At 47.8% G+C, this 14,165-nt stretch overlaps 1 protein-coding gene across 3 annotated transcripts in view; it reads left to right on the top strand.

The window, feature by feature from the left end:
- Prkar1b (protein kinase cAMP-dependent type I regulatory subunit beta) overlaps positions 1–14,165 on the top strand; it is a 121,284-nt gene that overhangs the window by 25,644 nt on the left and 81,475 nt on the right. The window lies entirely within an intron of this gene.

The raw sequence follows: 14,165 nt of genomic DNA on the forward strand, positions 1-14,165 counted from the left end.
GAATAGGAGGGAAGTTATTATTTCATTGAGAGAAACCTGGGGGCCAGGAAGGGCTCCAGGGCTGTGTTTGGGAAGTTTACTGTATAAATGATTAGAAAAACCAGAAAGTTTTTTCTGGGTGTGGTGGTGTATGCCTGTAATCTCAACACTCGGGAGGTTGAGACAGGAGGATTGCTGTGAATTCAAGGCCATCCAGATCGATGTGAGCAAGAGCCTGTCTCAAAAAGCAAGAGCAGGAGGTAGGGAGACGGTTTGATGGATAAAGTACTTGCTGTGAGGCTTCACATAAACAAGGCATGGTACCCACCTGTCATTCCGACACTCGGAAGGTGGAGGCGGGAGGATCAGAAGTTCAAAGCATGTTTTCAGCTGCACAGCTAGCCCAAAGCCAGTTTAGATGACATGAAACCCATCTCAAAAATACGTGTTTTTTTTTTTTTTTTTTTGGTTTTTCGAGACAGGGTTTCTCTGTGGTTTTGGAGCCTGTCCTGGAACTAGCTCTTTAGACCAGGCTGGTCTCGAACTCACAGAGATCCGCTTGCCTCTGCCTCCCAAGTGCTGGGATTAAAGGCGTGCGCCACCACCGCCCGGCACGTGTTTTTTTTTCTGTCTACATCAACTAACATAGGAGGCCAGCGTGACTCCTCTTTGTTAGCATTTGAATGTGAAATGTATCCTATAAGCTTAGGTGTCCCAACTTTTGTTTGCATTTTTATTCAGTGTTCACATTTATCTGTCTGTCCATCCATCTGTCCTTCCGTCCATCCATTTATCTATCTATCCATGTATCTATCTATGTATCTATGTATCTATATATCTATCTATGTATCTATCTATCTATCTATCTATCTATCTATCTATGTATCTATCATCTATGTATCTATCTATCTATCTATCTATCTATCTATCCATGTATGTATGTATTATCTATCTATCATCTATGTATGTATGTATCTATCATCTATCTATTTATCTATCCATCCATGTATCTATCTATGTATCTATCTATCTATGTATCTATCTATCTTTGTATCTATCTATCTTTGTATCTATCTATCTATCTATCTATCTATCTATCCATCCATGTATGTATGTATCTATCATCTATCTATCTATCCATCCATGTATGTATGTATGTACCTATTATCTATGTATCTATCTATGTATCTATCATCTATCTATCTATCTATCTATCTATCTATCTATCCATGTATGTATGTATGTATGTATGTATCTATCATCTATCTATCTATCCATCCATCCATGTATGTATGTACCTATTATCTATCTATCTATCTATCTATCTATCTATCTATCTATGTATCTATCTATCTATCTATCTATCTATGTATCTATCTATCTATGTATCTATCATCTATCTATCTATCTATCTATCTATCTATCTATCCATCCATGTATGTATGTATCTATCATCTATCTATCTATCCATCCATGTATGTATGTATGTACCTATTATCTATGTATCTATCTATGTATCTATCATCTATCTATCTATCTATCCATCCATGTATGTATGTATGTATGTATGTATCTATCATCTATCTATCTATCTATCTATCCATCCATCCATGTATGTATGTACCTATTATCTATCTATCTATCTATCTATCTATCTATCTATCTATCTATCTGTGTGTGGAGGAGGGTGTGCACATATGTAAGAGTACACCTTTCAGGAATTGCTTCTCTCTTTCCACTGTGTGAGTCCTGGGAATTGAACTCATGTCACCAGGCTTGACAGCAAGCCCCTTTATGGCTGAAACATCTTGCGAGCTCTCACATGTTTGAACTCTTGATCTTCAGCTGGAGTTGGTATTGTAGGGGTTTGAAGAAGCTACAAGACCTGAGGCATGGTTGTCACAGGTGGGTCTCTGGGGAGAGGGTATAGCTTTCCCTTACTTTTGGCTCATGTTCTTTGATTTCTGATTTACCAACATGTGAACATGTTAACCACCAGCTCCCACCTCCGTGCAGAGTCACCCAGGTCATCCCATCTCCCTTGCCACAGGGAGCTGACTTCCTTTGACTGTGAGCCAAAATTAAAGACTTCTCTCTTGAGTTGCTTCTGTCAGGGATTTGATAGTGCTGACTGGAAAAGTAGCCAGTATGGTCATCCCTGGTTTGGCCGGGAATAAGCCCCTCCCCCCAAAGGTACACATGAGCCAAACCCTGGGACCTGAGAATGCTCCTTCGTGTGGCACAGAAGGACATCAGATGTGATTAACTTGATGTCGAGAGAATTCCTTCCCTGGGAACATATCAGTGTCATCTACCTGCTCCTGTTAAGGTTCTAGTGACAAAGTTCAATTCACCAAAGCTCCCCTGGGCGTTCAGTGAGCTCATTGAGCTTACAGAGCATGGGTGTAGGAGCCCCTCAGTTAACCTTCCCCAGGCTATGTATCCTAGCACATACAAACGGCATACAGAGGAATGGCTGGAATCTCAGATGAGGGTCCAGTGACCCGCACCACCCCCTCTTTTTCAAAGGGGAACATCCTCAGTTCACAGGCAAGGTCATGATTGACACTTGCATGCAGGCCAGACAATGTGATAGGAATGGTGGGCGTTGGACTCTGAGGACTGCTTTTTCCCACACCTGAGGATACAGGTGGGCATGACCTTGGATTTTCTAGGGGACTCTAACTGGCATATGTGCCATTGCGAGGGTGGGGTGAGGGAAGATTGGGACACATGCGGAGGCCCCTGCCACAGAACTGGAGAAGTGTTGTGGTGACCAGAAAGGGGTGCCTAGCATCACGGGACCCTAAGAAGCAGGAAGGGCCTCTCCTAGAGCTTCAGAGGGGTACAGTCTGAGTCCACCTCTTGATTCTGAGTTTTTGGAAGTGTTCAGAAAAGCAATTCTCAGTTCAGATGCCAGTTCATGGTTATTGGACATAGTGGTCACAGGATTCCCTTGTCCAGCTGGTAGGGGAAATGGCTCTGGTTACTAGGGGTAAACAGTTGCCTGAATATTCTACCCACCACCCCGCCCACTGTGTGTGTGCGCAAGTCCATGTGTGCACCAGAGATTAGACTTGGGGTCATTCCTTACCATCTGTTCATGGTGTGCTTCGAAACCCAGCCTCCTCTGAACCCGGAACTTAATGATTCGAATAGGCTGTCCAGCCAGGGAGTCTTAGGGATCCACCTGCCTCCATCTCCAAAGCGCCGGGATTATAGGCATGTGCTGTCATTACTGGCTCCTTACTTCAGTGCTAGGGACTGAGCTCAAACTTCGTGGGGCAAACCCTTTACTGACTGAGCTGTCTCCCCAGCTTTGTCCCTGTTCTAACTTGAGCTCATGTGTCCATTTCCACTGCCATTTGAAACTTGACTTTGAATGAGTGTGGCATTCACACAGTCCAAAGCTCAGCAGGTACAGAGAGAAGGGTTCAAAGTGAAAGGTGACTTTCTGCAGACTACCCTAGGACCATTGTTTGACTCTGGGTGGATCTTCATGGGCACCTCTGTGGCCCCCTTCTGCTCCTTAGATAGGAACTCACCTGTCCCATGGTGGACTGCAACACAGACAGGCCGTCTCTTCTGTCCCCCACTTTCTGTGTATGTACAGGGACATGTTCTTGTGTATGTGCAAGTGTATGTGTGCACATACCTATGTGGGTATGTGCATGGAGAGGTCAGAGGTCAGTCTAGGCTGTCATCTTCAAGCACTATATACCTTGATTTTCTAAGGCAGGGTCTCTCATTGGCCTAGAATTCACCCAGTTGTCTAGGCTGAACAGTCATTGAGCCTCCGGGGGGCCAGTGAACCTCAGAATCCGTTCTCTTTGTCTCCTAAGGACTGGGATTACAAGTGTGGAATTTAATTTAAATTTGTAATATGTTTTTTTAGAATTCCATACATGCGTAAACTATATTTACATCATTTATACCCCTTCTTCTTCCCCCTCCAACTCCCTCTCCCCAACTCCCCCTGGCATTCCTTCTGTATTTATTTCACATACACACACACGCACATGCACACATGCACACACGCACACATGCACACACACACATGCACACACACACATGCACACACACACATGCACACCCTACGGAGTCTGTTCAGTGTTACTCATATGTACATGTGTTTAGGGCTGTCCACTTGGGACTGGATGGCCTATCAGAGGACTCCTCCCCAGGGAAGACTGATTAACCCCCCTCTCTCAGTCACCATCTACTATGGTTCTTCATCTAGAAATGGGCCCTTGGGGACTTATCCCTCTTTGAATCCAGGTATTTTGTTTGTTTGTTTTGAGACAGGATTTCTCTGTAGCTTTGGAGCCTGTCCTGAAATCAGCTCTTGTAGACCAGGCTGGCCTCGAACTCACAGAGATCTGCCTGCCTCTGCCTCTTGAGTACTGGGATTAAAGAAATCCAGGTATTTTTATGGGTTCCGGGGTTTGAACTCAGGTCCTTGTGCTTCTACATCAAGCACTTTATCCACTGGAAATCTCCCCTGCCCCTTTTTGCCTTGTTGAGACAAGGTCTCATTATGCAGCTCAGGTAAGCCTTGAACTTGTTATCCTCCTGCCTCGCCTTCCTGACAGCTGGAATTGTAGGTAGGGATACCACACCTGGCCTAATTCACTCTTTTGTGGACATGGTGTAGGTATATAGTTGATTTCAGCTGGCCTGGCCTTTCCAGCACTACTCCATGATATACGATTGTAGGCAGCAAGTTCCTGCTCTGTCTGGTCATTTATAGCAGAGGCAGGTCACTAATAACACTCTAGAATTGTGCGATCTCCAGCCAAGTGGCCAAGAAGCGGAGGAAGCAGATGGCTGGCTTAATGATACCTCTTTGCAGAGCTGGCCGTGGAAGGAACGGGTCACATGGAATGTGTGTCTGCTCTGGGTCTGTTGTTTTCCACAGAGGAAAACTCACTTTTCATATGTACACAGTAGACTCTGGTTCCTGGCCACGGAGCTGGATCCAGGAAGTGGTCCTAAGGGAACAGGCAGGGAGGCTTCCACTCCTGAATCTCTCACATGATGCTGCTCTGTGAAGCTCCCAGAACTGCCTTCCCCTGTCTTGTTGAAACCAGGCTTAGCGGCTCTGTCTGGCTCAGTGCGGTTTGGCAAGGGCAGAGTTCCAAGACTGTAGGCGTTGAGCCCTGGCCTCGGCACCCCCCCATTCTCCCCACGTGAGTGGAATAAAGTGAACAATGCCTTGCAGGGTAAGCGTGCCTCCTTTCCTGATGGCCTCTCCCTCCAGATCCAGGGTCAAGACAAGCTCATTGTCATAGGCTGAGCGATTTTGCTCGTGTCAGTTTATCCTGGAGTTTTTCAAAGCTGTATCAGAGACACTCAAGTTTGGAAAGGGGAAAGATGATGCCCAAATTAAATCCTTTTATTTAGAAGGGGGTTAAAGGACTGGGGAGATGGCTCCGTTGGTAAAGGGCTTCTGAGTTCAGTCCCTAAAACCCACAAAAAAACAGGGGCATGGTGGCACATGCTTGTAATCCCAGCAGAGGCAAGAGGTAGTGGGCACAGGTGGGTCTTTGGGACCGGTGGTCAGCCTGTTTGTTTTACTTGGTTGGCCCCAAGTCAGACAGAAAAACAAGATGGACGGAAACTGAGGAACAAGAGCTGAAGTCTCTGTGGGTCTCCAGACACATGCATACTCCTGTGTACCCATACAGATGCACCTGCACGTGTATGCGTGCATGTGTGCACACACACACACAATGCGCTGATGCTCAGTTGATAAATTCTAGGACAGTTGTGTTTCTCGTCAGCTCCTGTGGAAGGCTGTCTGTGGGCTTTTGCACAGGGTGTGAACTTGCAGCTTCAGTTTTCTTTCTTGTCCTTTGCTGAAGACAACACATCAGAAACGTCAGTGGTCCAGCGTGTTGTCACCCCGGTGATGACAGATCATGTCCTCCTCTCCTTCCTCCAGCAGAATAGGGATGAGGACATTGAGCAGCCTGGGTACATGCAGCCAAGGGAGCTGTTCCCTACTGCTGGGAGCAACCCCAGAATACTCTGTACTTGGGGTCTCTGTATCCTGGGGTGACTTCCACATGCAGGGAACTGGCTCTGCCCTAGTGGGTGTTGGGGGCCTGAGAGAGGCCGCAATAATGGTGCTGGGCTAGAGCTCCCTTGCATTCCTGCACTACACTTAGCTACAACTTGAGATGTGTTAAAATGTCTTTAGAGTTGTGCACATTGTGACTTTGATGACATTCTCTGGGATTGAATGTCAAATGAGGGTAATAAGACCTACTACAAGAATTTCTATAAGGGTGTAGCAGCAAAGTATACCTGTGTATTATTGTCACCATCGCTACCCTCATCCTCAGCAGCATTAAATGCCATCATCACCACCACCCAACACTATCATTGCCACGATTGCCATCACTGTCATGACCAGAAATACCACTGCCAACTTCAAATTTTTAAATTTTCTTTTAAATTTTTAATTAAGTGTGTATATGTGGTTGTGCACAGGAAGGTCAGAGGCCTTGGATCCTCTTGAGCTGGAGTCAGAAGCAGTTGTGAGCCACCCAACGTGGGTGTTGGGAATCAAACTCTTGTCCTCTGCAAGAGTGGTATCCACTCTTACAGCTAAGCCGTCTCTCCATCACCACCACCATCCATCTCTCCATCACCACCACCGTCCATCTCTTCATCACCACCACCATCTATCTCTTCATCACCACCACCGTCCATCTCTCCAGCACCACCACCATCCATCACCAGCACCATCATTTGCTACCATTAGACTATCAAACCATTACCATTACACCAAGTACCACCACCATCGTCACCATCACATCACTGTTGGGATGCTGCCCTCACTCTTCTCTTAGTCCTTGGCTGGGTGCCCAGGTGACAACCATTTGTGGTGGCAACTTCCCCCTAGAGTTTCTCTTTGTTCTCAGAGGCTGGCTCTGCTGCCAAATGTACCCGCAGCCAGTCCCCATTGTGACTCAGCACTTGGGAAAGTGCTGGTGTCATCTTGAGATCACTTAGGAAGTCACTCGCTGCCCTATCCTGGACCTCAAGTTACCTGGTAGGATGCTGTGATCTTTGAGACTCCCATACTCAGAAGGAAGGTCTCCAGAGGCCGTTGTATACAGAAGAGCACTCCAGGACCCAGTCTAAGGCAGGCCCTTGCCCTTTGCCCCAGGCTCAGCATCAAGTGTCCAAGTTGGGACTTGAACCAGAGTGTCATCTCCCCAATACCAACCCCTTGCAGAGTTAAGATGCTCCTGGCAAGTACCCTAGGGTGGCAGCAAATGCATCTTTTTGCTGAATGTTTCCGTCAGAAGCTAGGCAGGCCCTCACATCTCCCAGTGAAGTGGGACAGTTACTGCTTGGCTGGAGTCCCAGCATCCTCAGAACACAGCTCCCATGGTACTCAGAAGCCCTGGGATGCTCTGGGAAGGAGGTGGAGGCCCTTGGGGCTCCATCCTGTCTCTTCCCAGGTGCTTGATAGGATGCCCCAAGAGGGAGCATGACTGAGCCCTCAGGGCCAGGCAGTGTGGTAATTAGGAAGCATTGCGTGTTTGCAGCATGTGTTGCGCCCCCGGCTGGGACCTCATTACCTGAGCCAACAGAAGGGCGCCCAGGTGCCTCACCCAGTAGCTCCGTTTTCTGCTGCTCTAATTAAAACTCCGGCCTCTGGCCTGAGCATGGCTCCCACAGCTGTCTCCTGTTATCTGTGTGGTCTCGCTTCCTCCTACCCGCCTATCGCTGCAGCTTGTTTTTGCACAAATTGGCTCTAGGCCTCAGGTGATGGGGAAAACACACTGTCTGCCGAGTCATATGCAGCCAAGGAAGCTGGCTCCCGCTGCTGGGAGCTTTCGCGACCCCCTTCCTCCTCTCCAGCCTGGCAAGGGCTTTGAGGCTCTGTGCTTCCCTTTCAGGCAGTGTTGAAAAACAAAATTAGCATTTTTGTAAAAATACGAGGCCTCATTTGAAGAGAAGCTTACTGGCCTGCAGAAACAGATTCAGTTTTCTTCTTCATAAAGCCAGGTTCGCTCTGGGCTGAGGTTAGCGAGTCTTTGGCTGTATCCAGGGACTTGGATGGGAACTTAGAATCTGAAACTGGAAGCTTGCCTTTAATGATACTGGCTCCATATTCTCTCTCTCTCTCTCTCTCTCTCTCTCTCTCTCTCTCTCTCTCTCCCTCCTTCCTTCCTTCCTTCCTTCCTTCCTTCTTTTTCTGTTTTGAAGCACTAGGGATTGAACCTAGGGTCTGTACAGGTTAGGTGAGTACTCTACCACTGAGCCACACCCCAGCCCCTCACTAGGGGATTCTAGGCAGGGGCTCTACCACTGAGCCATACCCCAGTCCCTTACTGGGGGATCCTAGGCAGGGCCTCTACCACTGAGCCACACCCCAGCCCCTCCATGGGGGATCCTAGGCAGGGGCTCTACCACTGAGCCACACCCCAGCCCCTCACTGGGGGATCCTAGGCAGGGGCTCTACCACTGAGCCACACCCCAGCCCCTCACTGGGGGATTCTAGGCAGGGGCTCTACCACTGAGCCACACCTCAGCCCCTCACTGGGGGATCCTAGGCAGGCACTAGAATAGAATAGACTTCTATGGTGCATCTTTATTTTATTTTATGGCAAGGTCTTGCTAAATTTTCCAGGTAGGCTTTACTCTGTAGTCTTGGCAGACCTTAGACTTTCTGTCCTGCTGCCTCAGACTCCCAAATAACTGGGATGCCAGGTCTGGACCTCATGGCTCTGTAATGGGTGTTCATTATCTTGAAGAACCTACCAGTGTTTTCCTTGAGGTTGGAATGTTAATATTGTCATTTAGCACAGAGATGAAGCAGGCTGCCCAGAGCTGCCTACATGACCAGCAATGGCCTTTAAGAGAAGAGTAGTTTTCCTCGTGTCTAGAATTTCCTACAAAGTGGGCGGTCTAATGATGGTGGCGGATGGAGTGCTTTGCAACCACAAGGTAGTTTCATGTCCGTGCAGATTTCATCTGGAAAGGACCCCAGAATGGCTTTAACTCAGAGTTGGGAAATGACAGTGTGGCGCTCTGGCGCTCTTCCTGGCCATGTTCCTCCATGCTTGTTGTGGCTCTTGCCTGTGGCTTTGTCTGTTTGGTGTTTATGATAGCTAATATTGAGTGCCAATTTGACAGGATCGGGAATCACTAGGGGGCAAACCTCTGGGCTTGTCTGTGATGGAGTTTCTAGATTAGGTTAACTGAGGTGGGAAGCCCCACCCTGGATACGGGCGGCATCATCCCCTAGGCTGAGGTCCTGGACTGGATAAAAAGGAGAAAAATGAGCTCAACACCAGCCCCCCATCTCTGTTCCTGACTGTGGATTGTTGTGTGATCTTTCTGGGTAATAAACACAACATCTACTCTACCAAGATGGGCAGCCAATGACAAAGCTAACAAATGATCACATCAAAATTCAGCTGTGTGAACCAATGAGTTTACTGGGGTCACTTACAGGAGTGTGGGTGAGGGGGTACTGACGGGGCCAGGGACCACTCAAAGGCAAGTCCACCTTAGCATGTGTGACAGCTCTTGAAAGCCACAGCTCTGGAGCTCTCTGAGTAATTTGCAGGTAGCTGGACACACAAGTCAGTTTCCTTTCGCAACAGCAAGTTTTATTGCTTAAACCAATTCCCTCCTCCAAGGCTTTCTGAACCTTGTAAATTTCAGGGAATTTCTGAGATTTATAAGTTGTTTTACATTCCTAAGTCTTAAAGGGCCTCACTCCAGGGTGAGAAAGTTTGAGGAGGATATTTGCTGCATAGCAGGATGCAGTGTGAGCCCTGCCTCACACTGTTCATGTGGATGAGCCCACTTCCCTTTATCAGACAGCTAAACCAGCTCAGAGGAGGTAGGAGCCCTTGGAGGCTTTATAGTTTCCTTGGGACTGGAACCACACCTCCCGTGTGTCTTACACATCTCCCTGAGGGCTCCCTGGGCTGACACTTCCCATACTGTTTGTGAGGCCAGCTACTGGCCTGGGAGCTGTTGGATCATTACCCACCTTTCCTGCTGGTACCCAGAGACCTGACATCCCTTTGCCTAGAGACCCACAGCTGTGACAAACGTGTAGTCTTTAGGGTCCCTGGGTCACAGGTTTTGTACTTCATCTATGTGGCATCTTGGATGTGACTGTCTCCTCTACTCCTGAATTTGTTATGTGAGACTTGATTCTCCTTTCCTTTCCTTTCCTTTCCTTTCCTTTCCTTTCCTTTCCTTTCCTTTCCTTTCCTTTCCTTTCCTTTCCTTTCCTTTCTCTCCCCTCCCCTCCCCTCCCCTTTCTTCCCTTCCCCTCCCCTCCCCTCCCCTCTCCTTTTCTTTTGGATATTTGAGACAAGGTTTCTCTGTGTAACAGTCCTGGCTGTCCTGGAACTCAACTTTGTAGACTAGGCTGGCCTCAAACTCACTAAAGGCATATGTCACCACTGCCTGGCACATGAGACTTTTCAACACACCCCAGATAGGGAACCCACAACAGACCGAAGTAAAGGCTGTACCAAAGTCAACTTGGTAAACCAATGAATTTTTAAATTGGGGTTCCTGACAGGAGTATGGATGGCAGGTCACTTACAGGAGCAGGACAGAGTCAGAAGCAGCTGACAAGTCCACCCTAACCCCAGGGACACTTATGGAAGCAGTAACCCCGGAGCTCTCTGAAGCATTTGCAGGCAGCTCAACAGGTCTAAGAGTCTGCTCTCGGTGGTCCGCTGGCCAGCCCCCTTCCACGGCAGCTGTTCACTCTGTCCATAAAGCTGGGGAGGGGGCTCGAGAACCTCAGAAGTTTCTGCTTTCTCTGACATGCGTTTTGTTTACCTCTGGCGTTTCCGGGCTCCCCCCATGGAGAGAATGTTTCAATATGGAAGAAACTGCTAGTATTTGAAGTGTGAAACCTTCTAGGGATGGGGGTGGAGATACAGGACAGGAGACTATTGGAAGGTGTGGGACTACCATGGAAGAAATGGCAGAGTGTCCCCAGGAGGGGGGCCTTCTGATGGGGGCGGGGCTGGGGGAAGCACCTGACAGGAATGGAGGTGCAGGGCTGTGCATAGACTGACATGGGCTGAGCAGATGGGCAGCTTGGTGGGAAACTGTGTGTGTGTGTGTGTGTACAAATGGGAGTGCAGACTGGAGTCCAGACTCCAGGGTGACTTGTTTTGCACCAGCAGTTTTTTTTTTGTATTGTTTTTGGGCTAGCCTTGTGTTAGCCCTGGTTGTCCTCATCTGATGCCCATCTTCACTTGCCCCCACATCCTCTCATGACTCCACCTTCTTTTCCTCCGCATCCTTTATTTATTCATTATGCAGGTGTCTCTGTGCAGTGGGTGCCTGGGTACAAGAGGCAGGTTTCACTTTTTACTTTGTTTTACCTGTGGTGTCGGGTATTCTCAGGTGGTACTAACTAGGCCAGACCTTGACTAGCTTCTAAGATGATTGTGTATATAATACACACGTATGTGTGTGCATGTACAGAATCGTGTGTGCATAAGTGTGTCTGTGTGTATGCATGTGTAAACCAGAGGATCAACCTTAGGAGCCAGTCAGTCACCTTAGTTGTTTCTGCTTCTTCTTTTTCTCCTCTTTGTGTGTGTGTGAGAGAGAGAGAGACAGAGAGACAGACAGAGACAGACAGAGACAGAGAGGAGCTAAAGCATTAGCGTGAAAATCAGAGGGCAATCTGAGAGTCATTTCTCTCCTTCCACGCATGTCCCAGGGTTTGAACTGAAGTCATTAGGCTTGGGGGCAGGTGCCTTTATCCCTTGAGCCACCTTGCTGGCCCCACTACCTTGTTTTTTTGAGACAAGGTCTTTCACTGGGAGCTGAGGCTTGCCGATTTGGCTAGACTGGTTTGCCAGTGATCCCCAGGAATCCTCCTGTTTCTGCCTCCCCAGTGTTGGAATTAGAGGCATGTGCCACCATGTCTTACTTTTTACATGGGTTCTGGGGGTTCAACTCAGATTCTTATGCTTTTGAGATTAGCATTTTAACAACTGAGCCATCTCCTCAACCCTATTATCTAAAACCATCTTGGAGGTTGGCGTGGGGGAAATTTCAAAGACTGCAAAGAGAAGGCTCTCTGACACCAGCTCTGCCAGCTGCCACCTCACAGTTTGTGTTCATTGGGGACCTTGTCACATCCCCCCATTACCTTTTGACCCTGGAAGCAGCCATCCATACAACAATTTTTAGTCCAGTTTCAGCCCTCCTGACCACACCACATTCCATATGCAACGTGGGTAGCAACAACATCCCTTATCTGCACCTGCCCAGCAATGCCATTCATGGAGACAGGTTTCCGAAATATGGTGTCTGTTGGGCTTATGTTTATTTATACTCAGAGCTGTTTTAGAAGGCACCCTTGTTTTCAGCCCTTTGAGTCCCCCAGACTTCTCTGTGACGGAGCCTGGATGAAGGAGCAGTGTAAGAAGGACCCTCAGAACCCACGTGGCGAGCTTCTTCTGTGTTGCAAGTGTCTCCCTGCAGGACCAACCTTTCTGCTTTTCCTCCTGTGGGTGACAGCTGTCTCCTGCTGTCCTTCAGAGAAGGCAGCAGTTGCTAAGAACTGGGCAAACAAAGAGAGGTTTGACTCCTAGGAACAGCTGGAGGGGGACAGCTGCCGAATCTGAATGTTGAGGCCACGCAAAACAGAGACCTTTAACCATTTGGCATCACTAGGAAACTCTACTCCTCTCTGCCTTCCTCCCTAGTGACTTCTTATTTCCAAGCAGCAAGAAAGACTTTCACATATTTTAAACTCCAGCTACAAAGTTTTCTGATTTATCTGAGGTTATGGGGAGAGAGGTCAGAGTGAGCCATTCATTTGTCTGTCCATCCATTTTCATGCATCAATCATTCACCCACCCATCACTCATCTCCATCCATCATCTGGCACTCGTCATCGATCCAGCGGTCACCGTCCATCTGTTCATCACATACACTCACCCATCATCCATCCACCTATCATCTAATAGGTGGATCTCTCTCTCCATCCAGATTTCGTCTGTCATCCACCTATTTGTTTCTCCATCTATCCAATTAATCATTCACACATTTAATAAGTACTGTTTGTGAATCTTCCATGTGTGCCAAGCAATGACAGGGAATATAGGTGTAGACATAGTGGAGGGGAGCGTGTGGATTGTTGATCACTCCTTCCTTTCTTCCTTCCTTTCTTCCTTCCTTCCTTCCTTCCTTCCTTCCTTCCTTCCTTCCTTCCTTCCTTCTCTTCCCTTCCCGTTTCAAGACAGGATCTTATATTTTCGGTTGTGAGCCTAGCCTTTACCAGCTTGAGCCATCCCTCCTGGCTGACAGGATCTTATTGGACAGCCCTGGCTGTCTCAATACTTGCTGTGTAGACCAGACCTGCCTAGAACTTGTGATCCTCCTGAGTCCTGGGATTGTACTTATATGCTATCATGCCTGACTTGTTGCTTTATTCCAAAGAAAGTATGACTCTTTCCTTCAGTCTTGGCATGAGATAGCGGAGGTAGACATGAACGTGGAAGCATTGTGCTGATTGGATCTTGGCTGTCAAAGCCGCATGCACTGATTTCCTAGCAAACCCTCACACTGCAGGAAGGTTTGCATCCCCAGGAACTTGCTAAAACTCTCTAAGATAGGGGTGTGAATACCATATACGCAGAGAAGGGAAATTGAGGCTGGAGAAACTTCTCTGAGCACACTCTAGGGATCTGTTTGTTAACTCTAAAGCATGCACAGTAGTGGGGAATACACCATTGTGATGGGGGACGTGCTCCTGTAGTCCACAAGCATACTGTGGTCATTTCTCCTTTATGGGGAAATGGCATGTCATGAGCTACACAGATAACAGGTGGTGGGGATGGTGAGAATGGTAATGATGGTGATGTTGCTTATGATGGTGGTGATGGTTATGGTGGTAGTAGCGGGGATGGTGAGAATAGTGATGGTGATGATGATGGTGGAGGTGATAATGATAAAGGCAATGATGAAGATGGTGTTGATGGTAGGAATGTTGTGATCATCATGGCAATAATGGTCAGATAGTCATAGACTCTTTCTGAAGAGCATGGCACTGCCAAAAGCCAACCCTTGTTTTCCTCTGAACAGTGGGACAGGCAGAGGGGGGCACACTCATTGGAGACAGAGTCAGATAAAAGCTGGGTGCTTCAAGGCCTTGCTAAACTACT

This window comes from Chionomys nivalis, chromosome 3 (assembly GCF_950005125.1).
Source record: "Chionomys nivalis chromosome 3, mChiNiv1.1, whole genome shotgun sequence".
NCBI classification, from domain to species: Eukaryota; Metazoa; Chordata; class Mammalia; order Rodentia; family Cricetidae; genus Chionomys; species Chionomys nivalis.